The 18422-nt window shown below is 32.8% G+C and overlaps 1 protein-coding gene and 2 pseudogenes across 2 annotated transcripts in view; 2 read left to right on the top strand and 1 right to left on the bottom strand.

The window, feature by feature from the left end:
• Nucleotides 1-18422, top strand: part of LOC125830450 (methylecgonone reductase-like) — a 160614-nt gene that overhangs the window by 105780 nt on the left and 36412 nt on the right. The gene's annotated exons all lie outside the window — the stretch shown is intronic.
• LOC125830342 (SNF2 domain-containing protein CLASSY 3-like) lies at nucleotides 1724-3967 on the top strand (annotated as a pseudogene).
• Nucleotides 4902-6841, bottom strand: LOC125830341 (uncharacterized; annotated as a pseudogene).

The raw sequence follows: 18422 nt of genomic DNA, 5'->3' as shown, positions 1-18422 counted from the left end.
GCAACATAAAATAAATCATGAAGTTTCAATTATCAATATCAAAGGGGGGGATTCTAATAACCAAATGCTAACAAAAAAATAATTAATGCGGGATTTGAATGATTAGAAATAGGACCTTAAGAATGTGATCAATCGAATTAATCTCAATGGGTAGGATATGTTTTGAATATAATATTCATCTCTCGGTCAACTATCATGTTTCAAGTGAGTTCTCTCGAACCTCAACCAACTTAATAATACCAAACAACTTAATTCCTTAATTAACCCACTTTCTCAAGTTGGGTTGTAAAGATGCAAATCAATACAACTATCAATCATTCGTTCTACTCTATACCTCTTTCTCAAGCAAGCATAGAGAGCTAAGCTAGAACTGAATTTGCAACTTCAGTTCTTCAATTAAAACATGAACCTACAATTGAACCTATTTCAAAACAACATTAAATTCAGCAATTAACAATTTTCACAAGCTAATTTATGTATTTGATTACATTATCACACCCTTAAGGGAAGGGGTTTTATCCAACCATAACAAAAATTAAGAAATCGTTACCAAAAAGATTATCCATCCAAATTGTTAACAATCTGCAATACTCAATGCCAAAATGAAAGCTAGAATCCTAAATCCTCAAATCCGAGATTCAAATCTTCTCCAAGAATGTTCAACAATGTAAAAATATGTAAAAGCATTCAAAACTAGGGAATACACTCTCTGGGAGCTCCTTTTCTCTTTTAAAAAAATGAATGTATACATTCACAAAAACTTCTAAAAATCTCAGCACGGAGTCCACTCGACGAAATTAGTCAGGATCACCGATCGAATCGGTGATCCTCCGAGTTGAACTTCTTCTCGCCTTTTGGCTTGACTCCTGCATCCGATTGTTCTGGAAGTTTAGGTGAGCTGGGTCGTGATCGTCGATCCATTCGACACATCGCCGAATCATCATTTGCTTTATCTAGGTTGTAAACAATCCTAAAATCTTTTAGATCAGTGGTCTATAATCATTGATCTCATTTTTTCCAAAACCTAATGTGGGGGGGCGGGGGTGGACGCATACGGATGTCCATAATTAAAGTATATATTTTTCTTCATTGATCGTCAGTTTTTTACTCAAAGTAATTACATAATTTACACAAATAACATTGACATTCAAAGTAATAAAGGTATAACTAAATTATATGAATTAAAACTAAATGGCATAGCTAATGTGGTTTTCACAATTTTGGAAAAGTTGTACACTAATTAAATTAAAGTGGAACAACAAAAATATTTTTTCCCAAAGATACCCTTGCTGATGAAGACACAAATTTTGACTGTGAATTCACGTGATGCAGTTGGAAGAGTTAATGTTCACACTTTACATCATCATGATTTGTTGGAAGATTCTAATCTGTCACAAATTGCACACACTTTTCATAAATTTTTGTTTTTCCTCTCTTTTCTCGTTTTTCTCTCACGCATAAAATACTCATATAAGTCACGTTTCTTTTGTTCTGTTACTCTATCTCATTCTATATATAAAAGTTTCTATGCATTCAATTTCAAACTCATCAGCCTCTATTACTCTGTTATAATAGTTTCAAGAATTCAAAGCTTTCGATTCTTGATTTTCTAGCATAAAAAAGTTTTCTTTATTCAGGTTAGTGTTTGTAAATAGAGTTATCTCTTGTTCTTGTTCATTTTGATTGATAATAAAAATTGTGTAGTTTGAATCAGGTGCGGAAGATGGATTCAGGGAATGAGTCTGTTTCAAAAAGGAGGACCAGACAACAATCTTTAAAATATATGATGGAGATAATTGAAAAGAGGAACAGAGTGAGTCAAAGTGGTAATCCTATGAATATTAGTTGTGGAAGGAAAAGAAAAAATATGGAGTCTTCCGAAGGTGACGAGAGAAATGTGGAAAATAATGGGCAGAGAAAGTTCAGTCTAGGAACTCGTGAGTTCTTCACGAATCAACCTTTCGTTGAAGAAGTATCTAATGATGGTGCAGATTTGTCAGAGGAGGAGAGTGATGGTGATGGTGATGTTGTTATCATTAGTGAGCAGGAGGAGGAGGAAAATGGTCCTAATGTTGTTAGGGAGGAGGAGGAGGAGGAGGAAGAGGAGGAGAGTGATCCTGATGTTGCTATCATTAGGAAGGGGGAGGAGAGTGATCCTAATGTTATCATTAGGGAGGAGGAGGAGGAGGAGAGTGATCCTGATGTTGTTATCATTAGGGAGGAGGAGGAAAGTGATCCTGATGTAGTTATCATTAGGGAGGAGGAGGAAGAGGATGAAGAGAGTGATCTTGATGTTGTTACCATTAGGGTGGAGGAGGAGGAGAGTGATCATGATGTTGTTGTCATTAGGGAGAAGCCTGCTCCGATGTTGAATGCAACATATGAGGTTGTTCCTTCTACTTCAAGCATGTTTAGGGCGACAGTCGAATCCAAAGAGTTTACTGATACAACCTCATATTCCGAGTTAGAATTCAGATCTTCAACTGATGCTCTTCGAAAGAATCGGAAGAAGATTTTTGAAGAGTCTGAGTTTTTGAAGTTTATTGTTAAATCAATAAAAAATGTTAATGATCATAATAAAGTCACTCCTCCTGAAAAGAAGGAACATGTTTTTGTCAAAGAAGCACGTCCTTTAATATTCGGATTTAAAGTCCAGGAACCTCTTCCTCCGGAGAAAGAAGAATGGGAAAAAGGAGATTGACAATCTTTTTGTTGAAATGAACATGTGTATCGAAGAATTACATATTGGCTTTACAAATCCATCTGTTTCGCCGATGCAGAGTGGACAACTAAGTGATTGTCAGATGGGGAACCACCATCTTGTTCTAGATGAACAAATTGGACTCATCTGCTCAGTTTGTCCATATGTCCATTTGGAGAGCAAGTACATCTTCCCTCCTTTTGTAAGTATACGAGTTTTGTCCTATCAAGCACTTTTCTTTTCAAATATTTTTTGAACTCTGTTCTCCAATTTATTTATGGTTCACTCTTAAATTCTTGAACTTTTGTGTCATCTGCAGGCTCAGAGAACTCGAGGGAGGTATGAAAGAAAATATTTTGAAGAGTCGCAATCACTCTTGGATGTTCATGGCTTCAGAGTTTCTGATTTTTATGGAGAAGGAACCGTGTGGGATTTAGTTCCCCAAAATGCCAAAGCGACAATGTATTTTCATCAACGTGAAGGATTTGAGTTCATGTGGAACAACATTGCTGGAGATATAACTCTTGAGAGGCTGCGAGAGCCCCTATCTGTGAGTAAGGGGGGATGCATTATCTTACACCCACCTGGCACCGGAAAAACCCAACTCACCATAGTGTTTCTTCAGTCATTTCTGAAGTTGTTCCCACAGTGTCGGCCTGTAATCATAGCTCCATCCAATTTGCTTCTTAAATGGGAAGCCGAGTTCCAGAAATGGGCGGTGGACATTCCCTTCCACAACTTGAACAACAAGGACTTCTCTTTAAAGGAAGATGAAGGTACTGTTGGTGTCTTTTTAACTGTTTATCCCGTGCTGTGAAAAAAAATCCACACCTTATACGCATGGTGAAGCTGCAATCTTGGGCGAAAAGTCAGAGTGTTTTGGGAATCAGTTATGACTTGTTCAGAATTCTCACGGGAGAAGATGGAGAGGATTATGCCAAAGAGACTAGGGAAATACTTCTAAAATTTCCTGGTCTTCTGGTCCTTGAAGAAGGGCAGAATGGTTGGAATGAGCAGAGTCTTGTGTGGAAAGCTTTGAGAAAGGTTGAAACAGAGAAGCGCATACTTCTGTCTGGAACTCCATTCAAGAATAACATCAAAGACCTGTACAACACTCTCTGTGTAGTTAGTCCAAAGTTTGCTGCTGATTTTAAGAAGAAATGGGCTTCTCTTAGCAGTTCCATTGACAAGAATGCTCGAGCGTTGGAAGAGATTAGGGATATTATTTCACCTCTTGTCCATGAATTCACCTTGTGTGGTATCTAATTTAATTCTTGTAACCAAAGGAAGCAGTTAGGTTAGTATGTGCCCAAAGAGGCCCAAATGCTTTTTCTCCAAGGCTAGGATGTTGTTACTGCTTCTTTACAGGTATTTTTATTGTAATCTGATTCTTGGTGGACAATGCAAAATTGATTGTGCTTTATCATCTAAATGATTCAATTTTCTGATGGCTAATCTGTTCTTTGAATTTAGCAATGAATCCACCAGCTTTTCTATCATCCTCACTAGTGTAAAATTGAGTACAACTTAATTACCGTCGAGACTTTGAGGGAAAAATGATTATAGTATCTCAAAAAAGAAGTATTCATATTATTGTCTAGATTCATTCCTTTTCTTGACCTCTTCATAAAGGAAATAAAAATCCCATATGAGTATACACAATACGACTATCCAAAAATGTGTATACAATACAACACGTTCTCAATGAGTTAATTTACATCATTTAGCGAAGTTCAATGAATAGATAATGATAAATATAAATCAACTCTCATACGAACATGAACATCCTGTGGGTAACGAAAAATTGTATCTGCATTCTTCGTAAACATCCAGGGGTGAATCTGCACATTCTTGCATCCTTTCTCTTTTCTTTATACCAAAATCATAGAATTGCATCAAAGTGTCTGAAACCAGATATTATCCTTTCTTTTTTTCTTTGTCATTCATACGTAAATTCAGATAATATTCCGTCATCTTAACATTGATAAACATTTCACTATACAAAGATCCAAAGATATGTCATTCACAAACACTTGTACTTTATTAATATGGATAATATATACCATCATTCACTCAAAGTTTATTTTAGTAATATTGACATTATATTACAAAATCATGTAATTCGGTAACTTGACATACAAATGCAACACACGTGTCCAAAAAGAAGGGACCAGAGTCACCAAATGGAGAGAACATCATATCAGTATAGACTCAGGATAGAGTTAGGCTTCGATGATGGTTCAGCAACCACGAGATAGAACAACCCCATCACTCCCGTATGCCTCTGGGCATTGCTATAGTTTGATAGTAAAGTTACAGTCTCCCCTTCCGAGATCTTGATAGAGCCAGGTCTAGGATAACAACTAGACATACAGACAATGTAACCAGCTTCATTTCCTGGTTCCTTTCCTTCCCCATATATTGGAAGAGACGAGCATATGACACGTCCATCCTAGACCAGTGCAGCGGAAACAGAGAAGAAGAAATTAAGAAAATAATCAACACCAAACTCAACCAAATAATCTTCGGAAGTATGACAATCATGTCATGAAATGAATGCTAACAACACTTCTTTTATCTGATGTTAAGAGAATGAAATTTGATATGGATTCGACCAACCAGTGTTAAGATGCACGCAACAAGCCAAGTATCAACAACAACAACAACATCACCAGTGTAGTCCCACAAGTGGGGTTTGGGGAGGGTAGACTGTACGCATACCTTACCACTACCTCATGGAGATAGAGACGCTGTTTGTGAAAGACTCTCGGCTCAAATGTAGCAAATCCAAGTACAATAAATAAATAAATATAAGAAACATAGCCAACAACAAGGGAAACAATGCAAATCCTACAATAGATGAACAAGAACACAACATAGTGTGATAATCAAAACACAATAAACACTCGACGGTGATTAAAAGTAAAAGCTTTTTGTACAAATACCTCTGTTTTCATCAGTAGGTTCATCATCTGAAAATCTATAAGAAATGTATACAAGTAATCCAGATTGTAAGCCGAACATGACCAAAGAAACAAAATATAATAGCTCAGAGTACCTCTCCATGGAGTGCCATCCCAGTCCCTCCTGTATGTTGATGTGCAGTTCCGTAGATGATATCTCCGCCACTAGGAAAAGTTATGCTTATCTTCTTTGTATGAGTGCAATCGACATTTGCAACAGATGCAGCACATGATTCCACTAAATATTCTATCTGAAGTAAAAGAAATTAACTAACTATTAACCAGATTTATTTAGGTAGTAGCAAAGAGCTAAAAATGATTTCAGCTATGAGCTGAACTATCATTCACACCTGGCAGTGATGTCTTACCACAGTGGCAATAGATTTTTCTGGCTTTTTCCATGTATCAGTGATATCAAGTATATAAATTTTGACATGCACAATGGAGGCAACCCAATCAATATACTTCACTGTGTACTTCAGGTACAGATTTCTCCTCAATCCTTGGAATCCGTCTTTCACCCTGCATCTTGTTTCATCGTAACAACATCTCAAGCCTCCGATGTAATCTGGCTCTATCACTCTGTCATTCTCGTCCTTGGTAACATTATAAAGATCACACCTGCATTCAATGCATCCCAATCTATCTTCCGCACCTCATGTATCAATTGCATGTATATTGAACAACCATCTTTCCTCGTATCCAGGAGGTACTTCGACTGGATTACCAACTTCTATTCCGTAAGGGTCTGGAACATAGGCGATTGTTTTTCTGGTCTCTGATCCAAGGCCAAAAATTGAGGAATGCCTTCATCACATATCCCTGAATTTCTTTTGACAATAAAATTTGATTGATTGAACCCCACACCTTTTCGATATTAATATCTTACAACAACCCAGTGGTGAAGATATGGCTCGTAGAGGGGTACCGAATTCCCTGCCTCATCAACTACTTCAGCAACAAAACTTTTGACAGCAATATGGCCTTTAGGGAAGTCAATGTTGTTGTAATACTTGTTAGAGACAGATCCAGGTTCCAGCATAATCGTTGGTGATCGAAAGACAGCACATTTAACTCCGTTTTCTTCTTTTACTTGAGATTGTGAACTTGGATCAACCATTATTAGCAGTAACATCAAAACAAGTGAAAGGAACTTGTATTTTGAACAGCCTAACATCTTCACTTGGTACTAGTATATCTGTTGACAACAATATCCTCAACCAATTAACAACGCATACGGGGCAGGGCAGGGCGGGTGAACTACAACTGAAATTCTAAATGAAGCTATGCAGGGCAGGGCGAGCAAAATTCAGGTTGATATGTTAAATATTACCAGTATAATATTTTCGTTGTATGTTCGATTCAGAAGCAAGACGAGTTTTTAATCATCACAGAGATCCATTTATACAGTATGTTCACTATGAATCTACAACTAGTTTTGGTTAGAATACTAAAACTCTTACATTTGACAAGTTCTTCAAGCTTAACAATATGCGTATGTGAAATAAATGGTTGCAAACTATAATAGTTAATTAAAGGGAAAATGCATAAGTACCCTCCCAGCCTATGCCCAAAATCCCTGAGACACATATAACCTTTACTAAGGTCCTATTACCCTTCCGAACTTATTTTTTAGTTAATTTTTTACTACTTTTTGGCCTACGTGGCTGAGTCTGTGACTTCACCTATGTTAGGCGTGTGGGTGCAGTTTTTAGACAACACTGACCAATAAAAATTGGCCATGTGTTAAAATAAACTTGAAAAAAATAAATATTAACTCAATTGTCTTCTTCTTTATTATTGTTCTTCATGTTTGGACAAAAAAACCTCCATTATCATAAGTTAAATTGCTACTTTCTTCGAAAAGCTAACAAAATAAAATCAAGAAAAACTAACCTTTGAACTCAACCACGATTCTTGATGACTTAGAAGTAGGGGTGTACATAGGTCGGTTTGGTTTGGTTTTCATTAAAAAAAAACCTAAACCAATTATGTCGGTTTATTAAATCTAAATATCAAATCAAACCACGCAAAGTCGGTTTTTTTGGTTTCAGTTTTAGTCGGTTCTTTCGGGTTTTTTTGAGTTTTTTTTCGGTTTTTTACAACTTAACGGTGTTTGAAAAAGAGATCAAATATATTTTCACCTACATATGTGATAAGCTAAACTTAAGGAACGTTAAATGAATAGAAATTTTCATAAAGACTGTAAAATTCACATGAGTACAAAATATTTTTTTTTGAAATATCAACGTTCATTATGTTAAATTAATAAGATTAAAGGATGCAGTCAAACTAAATACAAAACGAAATATTTACAAAGTAAATTTTTAACTTCAAATTTGAAAACTATAACAATATAATTGCAACTTCGGATCTTAATACAACATAAAATATTTACAAATTTTGCAAGCCCAAATTTGAAATAAAATATATAAACATTGAAAACTATAAACTAACTAAAAATATATTAACAAAGTAGATTATAAATAAATTTTTTTATCTATAAATAAAATAAAATTATATATATAATATTTACAAAATTTTACAAGCCCAAATTTGAAATAAAATATATAAACATTGAAATCTATAAACTAACTAAAAATATATTAACAAAGTAGATTATAAATAATATTTTTATCTAAAACATAAAGTGATAGCTTTTTGAAATTTTGGGAAGTGTAAAAGCTACTTTTGAACTGATAGCTTACTTTTTAGAAAGTTGAAAAAGTGGGGCCCAGCGCGTGTTGAACAAAGCTTTCAACCTATCTGGTCTGGTTTATATTGCCACGTAAGCCAAAAAGTGGTAAAAAAATTAATTAAAAAATAAGTTCGGGGGGTAATAGGACCTTAGTAAAGGTTGGGTATGTCTCAGGGATTTTGGGCGTAGGCTAGGGGGGTACTTATGCATTTTCCCTTAATTAAATAGTGATGAAATTAAGAATTGTTACTCTGTTTCATTTTATATGACTTACTTTCGTTTTTAGTGGATCCAAAAAAAAATGACACATTTTTATATTAAGTAACAATTTAACTTAAAAAATCTTGTTTTACCTTTAATGAAATAATTTATAGTCACACAAATATCTATCACTTATTTTAGACCACGATTCTTCATTTCTTTCTTAAATTTTGTGTCAAGTCAAACTAGCTCATATAAAAAATGGAAAAAAGGTTTGATATACCCCTTAATTTTGTCATTTAGAGCCGATATACCCATCGTTATAAAAGTGGCACATATATATTCTTACCGTTATACAAATGTCTCACATATACCCTTACCGTTACAAAATGAGCTCACATATACCCTTCATCTAACGAACTGAAAAAAATAGTTTTACATTTATTTTATTTTACTTTCAATTTTAAAAAAAAAATTCATGTAGAGGTATATATATGATCCTTCTAGCAAATTTCAAGGTAAATTTTAATCTTTTACATACAATTTTTTTTTTTGACTTCTTTGATTATCATTATCTAAGTTTCTTATTCTTTTTTCTTTCATTCTTTAGTGTAAAGAAAAAATTTAAAACTATTTTTTACGGCTATATTGTAATTTAGTTTTTTGTATTTGTAAAAATAAAAAATGGGGCATCTATAATAAATTTTACAAGAAAATTAGTGAAATATAAATATATTTGACGATCAAAATAATAAATTTAAATTAGTCGTTGAAACAAAAAAGTCAAAAAAAAATATATGTGTGGGGTATAATCCATATACCCTGGATTATATTTTTTTCAAAAAAATAATTAAAAAATTAAAATTAAAATTAAATTATTTTTTTCACTTCCGCTAGAGGAAAGGGGTATGTGTGAGTCATTTGTATAACAAGAGTATATATGAGTCACTTTTATAACGAGGGATATATCAACTCAAAGAAACAAAGTTAATGGATATATCAGACCCTTTTCCCTATAAAAATGACATGAATGTTGTAGTACAACATGTTTTCGTGTTGATTATTTGAATACAAAAGAGTGAGTCTTATTGTTTTTACATACTCATTTCCTGAAAAATTTTACAATGGTAGAGGTCCAACCAACAATAGTTGTGTGACCCTCCATTAATTAATTGACACTTGGATAATGGGTCCACTTCTTTACCTTTTTACCATCTCTCTCTTACTCACCTCTCTTTTCTTTCATTTTTTCTTACTCCTAATAAATATCTAATTCTCAAAACATAATTAAATAATTAATACATTTGATAAAAAAAAATATCGATAAATACATTTTCTGTTAAAATAACTTAAACACTTATAAAATTGTTAACATTAAAATTAAACTTATTTTTCAGTATATTTAATAGAATCAAATTAACTCAAAATACAAACTAATTTACTTTAGCATATAAATTGATTTGATAAGATTTTTTTTTTTTTTTTATTTATTATTATTATTATTATTATTATTATATCATTCAACCTTAATATTATTAGAATTCATTTTTCATGTCTTTACGTACATTCAGTTATAATATATATTTTCCAACGTTTTTCTATTAAGTATTTTAAAAAATTATAACTTAAATTAAGAAATATTTATTAGGAGTAAGAAAATAAGAAAATGAATGAAAAGAAGGGTGAGAAGGAGAGAGATGGTAAAAAGGTAAAGAAATAAACACATTATCCAAGTGTCAATTAATCAATGGAGGGTCACACAACTATTGTTGGTTGGACCTCTACCATTATAAAAATTTTCGGAGAGAGATGGTAAAAATGTAAAGAAATAGACACATTATTCAAGTGTCAATTAATCAATGGAAGGTCACACAACTATTGTTGTTGGACCTCTACCATTATAAAAATTTTCGGAGAGATGGTAAAAAGGTGAAGAAATAGACACATTATCCAAGTGTCAATTAATCAATGGAGGGTCACACAACTATTGTTGGTTGGACCTCTACCATTATAAAAAATTTCTCTCCAAATTTTTTTATAATGGTAGAGGTAAAAATGTAAAGAAATAGACACATTATCCAAGTGTCAATTAAACAATGGAAGGTCACACAACTATTGTTGTTGGACCTCTACCATTATAAAAATTTTCGGAGAGATGGTAAAAAGGTGAAGAAATAGACACATTATTCAAGTGTCAATTAATCAATGGAGAATCACACAACTATTGTTGGTTGGACCTCTACCATTATAAACTTTTTCTCTCATTTCCTTATTATGTATAGCAAGAATACAAGTAATGTTGTATTAGAAGAAGAAATTAATAAGAGATAAAAACTTACCAGATAAGCAAGAAAATGGAGACATAGGGAAATTGCAGGAGAAATTAGGAGTTTTTTGTGATGAAATAAATAGAAACCATGACAATTCTAGTTCTCTACGTGTTTTAATTTTTTTTTAAAAAAATTAAATAATTAAATAAATAAAAATAGTTCTCTACGTGTCCTCTTTGCTGAGGACAGTGCTTACGATGTCCGAACGGAATTTAGGTTGTTTTTAAAGTAAATACTCAACTGATTTAGAATGCCAAAGGAAACAGGTAAGCTATCCATATCTAGAATATCTTTTTTTTAAAAATTATTTCTCATTTATTCGCATCAAAGTCCAACTAATCCAGATTTATACGGTCTTATTCCGTATTTTCCTTGAGTAATAGTTAGAGACACAATGTTTCATCATGAGACACATTATTACTGTTGGGATATATACTATTAACCACATGTTTAGATATAGTATTTATTATAGAATAATTATTTATTTATTTTAATAGATCATATATTCGTTTATGGTGCTTGTTTACTTATATAGTAAATGATTTAGTGTATAGAGTTTAAGCTTATACACAGAGGATTAAATCATCGGTTCTTATAAGTATAAAGTTTTTTTGTTCACAATCTAAGATGGAAATTGGACATGCCATCAGTACGATTGTAGCACAACATTATATGTAGTTTATCTTGATTATGGGAATGATATAGTTCCAACTTCTTGTGCTAGTGTATTTTGTATGTATTGAACGGGACCGAGTAGAGATAGTTGTTTTAGACTGACTGACAAAAGCAATTCTCTAAACTATTAAATGTACTTATATTCTTAATCCTGATATAACTATTATGATCTGTATATGTTAATCATCGTTTTGATTTATTAAAAGGTGAGATTCTAAGATGGGTCAATATTCTTGGTAGATTGGATGATGATAATATATATTGGTGAAATAATAAGTTAGTTGATGGAATTCATTTCTCTATATAGAGATTGATGATATGCCTTTTTGAGAAGCTTAAAAGTTTTCATCGTGTCAAACCTTGCAAGTGGATTTAAGAATCCGACACATGAAATAAGTTAAGCAATGCTCTAAAGGAAATTGATCATTGAATTAAGTTCGTCAGTAATTTAATTTATTGATTAGTATCTGTAATCTTAACATGGGGAATTACATATGTGTCTAATGGAGAATTTCGAAATATAAATAGAGGAGTGCAATTACGAATTTCTAGTGGAATGATTTGTAATTTATTATGGTAAAAATAATTCAAATTAATTATTTGGAATTATTTTCATAATAGGAAGCCTTGATAATTAATTCTGTGGTCCCTACCGTGCCCATATTTATCTAGAACTCAGAATTTATTGTAAAGGGAAAAAGGAGAAGTATGTGTCTTTCTCTATTCTAAGGAAAGGGAGAAGTATGTATCTTTCTATGTTCTAAGGCAAGGGAGAAGTATATCACTTTTTCTATTCTAAGGAAAGGAAGAAGGACATGACTTTTTCTTTTCTAAGGAAAGGGAGATGTGCATGTCTTTCTATTCTAAGGAAAGACATGGTATTCCTTTTCCTTAGACTAAGAAGAAATCTCTATAATAGGGATTCTTCTAACCCTTGAAAAATATAATTTTTTCCATAAAATACTTGTCCACCCAAGTATTGAGAGGGTTCGAAAGTGAACTTGGGATCACTATAGAAGACCGTAGAACTGTGGTCTAGTTTGTGGACTAGCTTATGAATGTGCTTGAAGTTTCTAGCATGTTGACTAGCTTGTGGATTCACTTGAAGGTATCGGCTCACGCTTCAAGAGATAATTCTGAAATTAAATTTAGAAAGTTTATATGCCCTAACATGATTGTACTTGTTCTAGTATAAACAATGTGTTGTCTATTATTCATGTAAGTTGTATGATTATGGTATGCTTCCACTGTGCATATAGTTTTCCAACAATTGGTATAAAAGCCATACTTACATCTTTATAGATAACATAAAATATATGTATGTGCAATTGTATGTATGATTCATGGTTGGTAAATATATTTTTATCGCGAAAAAAAAAATGAATCACATGAAACTTTAAGGTTTTTGATTCGTTGACTAAAGTACATACGCTCTTAAATTTTGAGATGATCAAGAGGGCAAAATGTGTTGGCGACAATTTTTCACTTTCACGTGGGAATGGACAACAATAGTAAATATTTGTCCTAATGATTATTTGAAGTCCTTTATTTTTTAAATTAATGGAACCCAAATTGAAAACTTTGCATCAGTTAAAAGAAAAGTTAAAGTTCAATGGATTTGTTTTATTTAATAAATGAAAGTACGGACTTCTACACGTGATTGATTTTTTTTTTTCGGCGGCTAGTTGCAATTTTTTTTTGGTTTGTTTCTTATTAATCCATCAAATTTGCAAAGCTTGATAAGAAAGGGAATCATAGAGGTTGTTGATGAACAAATTATCATTAAACTGATTGTAAAGTTTTGTTTTTTCAGCTTTATAAATTTTGTTCTTGACTAATTGTTGACTCCAAACCTTGTTAAGTGGTGGTGGTAGTCACTCTTCAGGTCAATTGAATTTTTTTTTTCTCTTTTTGTTCAATAATTATTTGAGCATGTTATTCATTACATATATATCAATTTGTATAAATTAAGAATTTTTTTGGTTAATAAATAGTTATCACGTAAGCGATTTATTTATTTGAAATAGTTGAAAATTCATTAGACTTTATACATGTGATAATATATTTTGTAATAGATGAATTGAGAATTATGGTTAATAAATAGGATTCACTAAAATGATCTATGTATTTGAGTCAGTAGAACATCCTCAATTCATCAAGTATAAATTATTCTAAGTGAATATTAGTAGTAAATATTTATCTACGTAAATGTTGATTTACCTTAAAATACTAGTAATGCTTAATTAATTCATGAGAAGAGATATCGAGGTTTTCAGTCAAAAGAGAGAAACATAATATCTTGGATTCTCAAGTGTATTAATTTAGAGAATAATTTATTATAAGAAGGTATTGAGTGCCTCAGCCAAAGGAATGACACAACATATGTTTCATGCTCATGAGATAACTATAAAAAGAGAATGAAAATCTGAATCATGTTATTTTAATTTTTAACTATGGTCTAAAATGACTGTTTTTCAAATTTGGTCATATTTTAGGTGGTCATGAATTTTCTGATCTCTAATTGACTTGAAATTTGATGGTTCCATCAAAAATTATTTAGATGGGTTTTAGGTAGTTTGTTAGATTAAAATTCGATCTAAATATGATAAAGTCATAGTGTTTTAATTCCTAAAGATACTTAAACCACTTGAATTTGAATTTGGTCATAGCTTTGGAAATATTTTTATAGACTCCAATTGACCTGAAATTTGGTAAGTTCATTGGTGATGGACTAGTAAGAAATACTCATTGCTATGTGGTTATAGTTTTGAGGCCCTTAAAATGGTTTTTAAGTCACTCTTTGGAATTAAAATGTGATAATATAATCCTTCATATCAATTTCATTTATGTTAAATGTGGTACATGATTACACATGATGAGGTAACATGAATTGATATATGATAAGGATATGAATTTGATTATTTTTCTTAAATCGTTTCAATCTGAATTTGATCATAAATTTGGAGATTAATATTATTTTAAAACTCTAATTGATCTGAAATTCAGTAGGTTCATCAGAAACAGTCAAATTAAAAATATTCATAGTTATGAAGTGATTTGGCAATTTGAGGTCGTTTAGATGAAGTTATTTTTTTATATATATTTTTGTATCTTGAAAATTAATTTTAACTGAAAATTACTCGACTATGATACAGAGGTGATAGAGTTTGTTCTCTATGGTCTTCATGACTAAATTTTAGTGAAGTATTAAGTTCATGTGTTGGCTTAGACCTTCCTCCATAACGGATGAAATTAATACAAGTCATTAAAGTTTAATCTCTAATTTTGATTATCTGTATTGACTCTCCTAAACTGAGTAATATTTGATTGGATCAATGGATCTACGGATAATGATATTCACTTGACTTAAAATAACATATACTCTCCATCTGAGTTAGCTTTTGTTCTAAATTTGTTGAAGTGAATATCTGACACCACATATGTATGTTGCATGAGTAGTCATTTTTTCATCAAAATTTATTGTTCAAGATGCATTGATATCTATGAGGTGTGTTTTTGAATTTTAATATTCAATGTATACATAAACATGCTTTTCTTTTGGAATTTTAGAATTTCGTTCTTTATTCTTAATTTATGTATCTATTTCACAAAATGATGATATATGATAAGGAATTACTGAGCGGGAAAATCTTAAATTCTACTTTGGCCAAACAACGTTTTCAACCAAATTGATCATAGTTTTGGAATTCGAAAAAAAAAAAACTCTGATTGATCTGGAATTTGGTAAATTCATAAGAACGACCTAGTAAGAAACTATTTTTTTTGGATCGTTATATGAGTTTTTGATTATATTTGATTAAATAGTAGTGAAGTATTAATTTTATGTGTTGGCTTAGACCTTCCTCCCTATCAGATGAAATTGACATAAGTCACTATGTATTTAATCGTCTAGTTTTGATAATCTGTATTAACTCTCCTAAACTGAGTAATATAGGATTGGATCAATGTAACTAGAGGATTTTCACTTGACTTAAACTAACAGTAGACTCTCCATCTGAGTTAGACCTGTATACGTTTATGGAATGAATAATCGATCATTGTACATGTGTATTGCATGAGTAGTTCTCCAATCCCATCGATTGGCTATTCGAGATGCATGGATATATATGTATAAATGAGCCCTAAATTTTGTTATTTAGGATTATTCGAAATATTATGATCTATTTAAAGTATTATATCTCATATTCTCAATAGACTTTACACACCCACTTAGTACTACTTAAGCTTTTCTTTTGGTAAAGATAAATATATTAATTCAAAGAATGCATTGTACATGTACCTTATGTTAGAAGGAATTATTTTCAGTTTCTAACTAGATAAGAGATGAGTATTTAATATTTTTCGTTGTAACTCTCCTATCATTGAGTTTGATGAATATTTTATTTCTTGTGGTATATTGATGCGTGATTCTTTTATTAGTATTATTTCTCATGAATTGAATTATATTAATCTGTCTCATAAGGAAAAATATCTTTTAAATTGAATGAAACTTATCTGTACATTAGTGTCTAAGTCATTTATTCTGAATAGAATTTCGAGGTTGGTTAATGGATGAACATAACGGTTCATTGAAAGTGAAGTCACTACCAACATATGAGTCTTGTTTAGAAGGAAAAATGACTAAGAGACCTTTCCTCTTAGAAAAGGAAAAAGAGGTAGTGATAAGTTATAATTAATCTATTCTGATTTGTGTAATAAATGAGCATTTAGGCAAGCGGTGAATTTGAGTATTCTGAGTTTTCAAAAAGGTTACTCATGATATGTATATATTTTTTGATGTTTTGTAAGTCTAAATGTCTTGATAAACTCAAAATATTTAAGGCACATGAAAATAGCATCATGAAAAATATATAAAGTTACTGCAATCTAATTGTAGTGACGTAAACCTCTCTGCAGAGCTCATAAGTCACTTATCTTATAGAATAATTGCATTTCAACTATCTACACCAGACACTCTATAATAAATTGTTGTAGAAGAGAAAAGAAGTAGACTCTTATGAAGATGATAAGATTAATTATTGATTTATTATTAGTTATTTTTTTTCTTTTGGGATAGGTTCTAATAACTACATATCACATTCTGAATTCAATTTCTTTCAAATCAGAACCTTGAACAACTATAGAACTAGTTGGATTTGACGTAAGTCTAATCTGTGACATGTTCAGATATAGGATTGTTCAGCACATGTGCTGAGTTTCATGGGTTCGAGCACTACTGAGGATCCAGAGAACTTCATTGAGGAGCTGAAGAAGATTTTTGATGTGATGCATGTGATAGATACTGAGCGGGTTGAACTAGCTGCGTATCAATTGAAGGATGTTGCTAGAACTTGGTTCGACCAGTGGAAAGGGGGCAGAGTTGAGAATGCACCACCTGCAAATTGTGCCTGTTTTGAGGAAGCTTTCTTGGGGCGTTTCTTTCCCCGAGAATTGAAAGAGGCCAAGGTACGTGAGTTCCTCACACTTAAGCAGGAGTCGTTGAGTGTTAATGAGTACAGTCTGAAGTTCACACAACTATCCCGGTATGCTCCGGAGATGGTTACGGACATGAGGAATAAAATGAGTTTGTTTGTTGCTGGGCTGTCTCGGTTGTCAAGCAAGGAAGGTAGGGCTGCAATGCTTATTAGGGACATGGACATATCTAGGTTGATGGTCTATGTGCAACAGGTTGAGGAAGAGAAGCTGAGGGACCGAAAAGAGTTCAGAAATAAGAGAGCGAAGACCGGTAATGAGACCGGGCAGCAGAAAGGTAATGCGAACCGTTCATCCTTTTAGCAAAGGCAAAAGGGACCTGCTCCATCATCTGCTAGAGCACCTGCACCCAGATACAGAGGTGAATTTAATGGCCAGAATTCGAAGGATTTCAAGGCTAGACCAGCATAATCTTCGAGTATTGTGGCACAAGGAGGTAGTTCGATTCCTGCATGTGCTAGGTGTGGTAGAACCCACCCCGGTAAATGTCGTGATGGCCAGACAGGGTGTTTTAAGTGTGGACAAGAGGGTCACTTCATGAAAGAGTGCCCTAAGAATAAGCAAGGTAGTGGAAATATGGGCAATAGGGCCCAAGCTTCATCAGTTGCTCCCCCAGACAGGATGGTACCTAGAGGAGCTACTTCTAGTACTAGCGGAGGAGCAAACCGCCTCTATGCAATCACCAGTCACCATGAGCAAGAGAACTCTCCAAATGTTGTCACTGGTATGATCAAAGTCTTTGTTTTTTATGTGTATGCTTTGTTAGATCCAGGAGCAAGTTTATCTTTTGTAACTCTTTATGTTGTAAATAAGTTTGAGGTTCTTCCTGAAAGACTTTATGAACCCTTTTGTGTTTCTACACCTGTTGGGGAGTCTATTATAGCAGAAAGTGTTTATCGTGATTGTCCTGTTACTATCAATCACAAGAGCACCATGGCTGATTTGGTTGAGTCAGACATGGTAGATTTCGATGTCATTTTAGGTATGGATTGGCTTCATGCCTGTTATGCATCATTAGATTGTAGAACCCGAGTGTTCAAGTTTCAGTTTCCGAATGGGCCAGTCTTAGAGTGGAGTAGTAGTTCAGCAGTGCCTAAGGGTCGTTTCATTTCGTACCTTAAGGCGAGAAAGTTAGTTTCGAAGGGTTGTATCTATCACTTAGTCCGAGTTAGTGACTCTAGTGTTGAGATACCTCATTTTCAGTCAGTTCCTATAGTAAGAGAGTTTCAAGAAGTTTTTCATGATGATCTACCCGGAATTCCTCCTGAGAGAGAAATAGATTTCGGCATAGATCTCATTCCAGATAATCGTCCTATCTCTATTCCGCCTTATAGAATGGCACCAACAGAGTTGAAAGAGTT

Source organism: Solanum verrucosum, unplaced genomic scaffold (genome assembly GCF_900185275.1).
Source record: "Solanum verrucosum unplaced genomic scaffold, falcon-dt-bn FXZP01000228.1, whole genome shotgun sequence".
Classification (NCBI taxonomy): Eukaryota; Viridiplantae; Streptophyta; class Magnoliopsida; order Solanales; family Solanaceae; genus Solanum; species Solanum verrucosum.
The sequence above is the reverse complement of the archived record's forward strand: the minus strand, read 5'-3'. Positions and strand labels throughout refer to the sequence as shown.